We start from the raw sequence: 4,419 nt of genomic DNA on the forward strand, positions 1-4,419 counted from the left end.
GGTTGAAAAAACAGTAAGCACCCCCCCCCCCCCCCCCCCACACACACACACACCCCAGTCACACAATCTATGCCTATCAAAAGAAATTTTGCCCTGTTTGACTTTTCGGCAACAAACAAACAAAAATTTCAAATAATTAGTACCACGATTTAATAAATTTTAGTAAACAAACTCCATATATGGAGCCACGCGATCACTGAAAACCCAACATCACTCAGTGTCTTATGTCGAAACTATGTAATGCTTGAGCAAACCGACTTTTTTTGTTTTCGGTTAAATAGAATTTTATACACCGGTAAATGTTTGAGTCATGAATTGACTTAAAGCGTTTTAAAATTGATATTGATTATTTCATTTCTGAATTTAAACTTTAAGTTTCGAGAACTAAAACTAGAACTATACTTCCAGGACGTGCACGATTTTCTCGGACTTTAAAAGAGGAAATATAGGATAAAATGGCAGCTCAGATGACTTGAATAATGAACTGAAGGTAAGATATGAATATGTTTGACAAGAACTGTAGTTAATATTCTGCCCGTAGAAAAGGTAATCATATATTTGCTGCAAATATTTAGCAAAATTTGAAGAACTTTCCTATAAAGGATTAAATAACGTTCCGATTTCATATCCTGATTATTTATATTTATGTAAATGTAGGATAAAGCCAACTTAATTCTTATTACATGTGGGTCCGCTGGACACTGCTGTTACCACTACTTGCTGACAATGCAAGACTAAGTAAGCATTCGTATTACAAAACATTACATGAAATAAACTGAAAGAGCAAAAAGAAGAATCATTTTTGGTGGTGTTAGGGTAGAGGTGGAGAGGGGTAGCAGAAGGAAAGGGAGAAGGGTATAAATCCCAAATGAAATCCATATGTAGTAAGTCATATGATGAACAATATTCCTTTAAAATGTCATGACTACAGGTCAAATATCTTTCCGTATTAAGGCAAGGGCCATTGCTCTGGTCTGGCTGAGTTGATATTTCATGCACAAGTCGACGTGCTAATGGTTCACGACTGTGGGTACGGACAAGGGTAAACCCTAAATGCACCTCACCTTCCCTGAAAAAAAGGGGGAGGGGATGAGGAGATGTCGGGGAGTGTTTAAAAGTATAAAAACAATAGAAGAAATATTCAGTCCGTTCGTCTGTCTGTCTGAAGGTATCCCTTTAATATTCGAAATAAGTTATTTTAACAAAAAATAAATGATGTGCATTCTCTTTTAAAACTTAAAATGTAGGAAGACTCTTGACCAAACCCTTTGCTTTTCTCTTCATTTAGGTTATACATTTAGTTATATCATAGGTTTAGTTTCCAGAAAGTAGACAGATATATATTTAAATCACTATGTTATAAGATAAAGGCAATTTAATTCTAAAAAGGTCAGTGACAGGATACGAGTTATATGACCCAGGTGTGTGCCTACGCCTTTAGTATCCTGAACAATGAAATGGGTCCAATCGCTAAGGTGACTATGTCTTAGACTAGCTGCGGGATGTCCTTTGTTAACACGTAGAGTTGGTGAGACCATATATCTCATATATATATTTTTTTTCTGGCTACCTCGCCACGCCTAAATGATTCGTGAACCAATGATTCGTAAATTCAATTATGAGCTAGATAATTTCAGGGATCAGGCAAACCACTCAATGTTTTCGACTAATGATAATCAGCTAAAACTCCTATAGGTTGGAGATATTATACTTGACAGGTCCTTTTGTTGAAGTTCCCGTAAGACGATGTCTTTGAATCAACAAATACTACCGCGTAGATGATCAGCCTTTGCCCTCTTAATTGATGCTGCAACTCAGTATTATTGCCCTGACTCCTAGAACTCCGGTATATGAAATGTGCGTTTTTACATTATAACTGTTTTATATCATAAGCATGCCACAGGTCTTTCGTGCTCGTGTTTGCTCATTTTTGAAGCGGCATACTACAATTAAAATATTTAAATTTTGAGGATAAAAAAAAACAGATTTCTTATTTTACAAATTATGCTAACACGAGAAAAAAATCAGCAACATGAGGACAAACGTGTCCCTTCGTTGGCTGGTAATTCCGTTGTTGTTGCTCTGTTCAAATTAAAATGTGGACGTTTTTCTTGCCTTTTGCACGTATCCGTATTGTGAGAGGGGTCGTAATCGTGGAAAAAGAGAATAAAACCAATCCCAAATGCTTATATAGTTGATTTCCAAAATATATGCCATGCATCATCAACATTATGCTAGTGTATTTAAGAAATGATTTTTGTTTTGGTGTTAATGCGAAATGAACGACAGAATATAGGATCCGCAAATCCATGAATCGCGGTTGCCGATCCTATTCTGTCGTTCATTTCGCATGAACACCGAAAAAAGTTTCATTTCTTTTTCTTTTCCATTTATAAACGAGATTTAATTTTAAAGTGCACACATTTTGCTGCATTTAACATTAAAATCAGCTTCCCGGCCATTCTGTTCACAAGACGGAACAACTGCGACGTCATCTAAGGAACGTTCTCCCTGAATATACACGGTCAGTTATCACTAAGCAGCGTTGGCGTAACTTTCGCGCCTTTCCTTTTGCTGTTCATACGAAATGAACGTCATGATTTTCAATGGAAAATAATAGGGCGAATGTAAAAGGCATTATGCATACTATATTTTTAAGAGCTTTGGCGTCAGTGATCATGTTACAAAAGAGCTTTTATTTAAGAGCATCTTACGTGACAATCTCTTGCGCAGTCACTGTGGTCTCCAACTGCCGCTAGGGAGGATATCTCTTCTGGGAGTTTGCTTATACGTGGCATCACCTTTTTTGTATTATATCGTTTATTTCCAGGCACATGGTTTATCACATGTAAATTGTAATGGGAAATTGTTTTGGAATGTGTCTCAACTCTAGTCCTTTGCATCTAATTATCTTAAAAAATATTTCAATATTTAAAATCGATCCCTTGTATTTCAAAAAACAATGAAGACAATAAAATAAGTTCAACAGCCGTTTTATTGTTTAACGTTTAAGTTTTATTTTATAAAAGTTCACATGATCAGCCTCCACTGTGGTTGATAACGGCATTTTAAGTTGTTAAAAACAGCATGTTTACGCAATTATTTTAGGCAATTTAAATATTTTATGTGACTGATATATATCAGTGACGCAGGCAGATGAAATTGCAGTAAATCATTCGGGTAAGTCAATGTTCGAAACAAATTTCATAACCTTATATTTGTAATACATGGGTAATAGTACTGTCGGGGGCGTTTTGAACCGCAAAACTGATTTATGTAGCTCTAGCAGGGGAAGTGAAAAATGTTCAAAAAAGAAAAAATTGCTAGCTCCGTAATTCGTTGTTGTTTAAGAAATAATATATCTCATCCAGTGATTTGTCGTTGAATTAAATCATTGTTTGGACACAGGTGGCAGTAGCGTACCTGGGATACAGTATGGGTCCATTAGCCATATACACTTAAATATATTACAATTATTATGTTTTCTAAGGAAATAAAATGCCAGAATGTCATTTTGAAAAATTTTGCCCCATGTGACAGTGAGCCATTGGAAAGGTGATCATGAGCATTTTGACATGTACATTGCTTCCAGGTCCGTATTAAAAAAAATATTTCTTTACAAATGGTTGGCCGTCTTTTGGGCAAGTGAATACTCTTTCAGAAAAATCTTACTTCAAAGCTCAGTGGCAAACCGTTTACGCACATCGAGCGAGCAACGGCGTAAAAACGATAGTTTTTTCTCTTGCACACTTAATCAATATCGTAAACAGTATTCAACTTTTCTCCAATACTGAATATAATTTGTCCAGTTCTGTAAAGATTAAACGCTACCCGTATCCCTATTACAGTTCAGTAACCCTATATTCAAATTAACTGCACACAGACGGACAAAAAAATGATAACCTTTTTTATATTTTTTTTAGGTTTTGTATTATATTTATTGTTATATGGTCACAATGTTTTTAAAAATAATAAACAGCAGATTTCATACACAGTGTATTTCTTAGATTTCTTCTAATAGTGATAAATCAGGATAATAGACTCAGTGATTATTCGTGTTATATATTACAATCAGGACTTTATATTTTCGTTTATTCTAATTCAAAGATTATTCTAATTCAAAGATCTTACCATCACCTTGCTTCCTTTTTGACTATCTTCCATTTCTTTCTTTGAGAAGCAGGTTGCAGAGCCGCTTTACAGCTCTGTCATTTTAAATTGTAAATTATAAAATGTAACTATCGTAAATAAATTTTTTGAAAAAAAAAAGTAGGTTGACAAACATTTCGTCCATTTTTCGCTGGAGAAAGGGGCATCGATCCTGTGATGCGTGTATGTGGTCGCACTGTCACATTTTCTTTTTTACAACGGTGTCCCTTCAGTGAGCAGTACTCACGGTACCGTGAATACTATGCAGTG

The sequence above is a fragment of the Mercenaria mercenaria genome, chromosome 5 (assembly GCF_021730395.1).
Source record: "Mercenaria mercenaria strain notata chromosome 5, MADL_Memer_1, whole genome shotgun sequence".
In the NCBI taxonomy this organism is placed as follows: domain Eukaryota; kingdom Metazoa; phylum Mollusca; class Bivalvia; order Venerida; family Veneridae; genus Mercenaria; species Mercenaria mercenaria.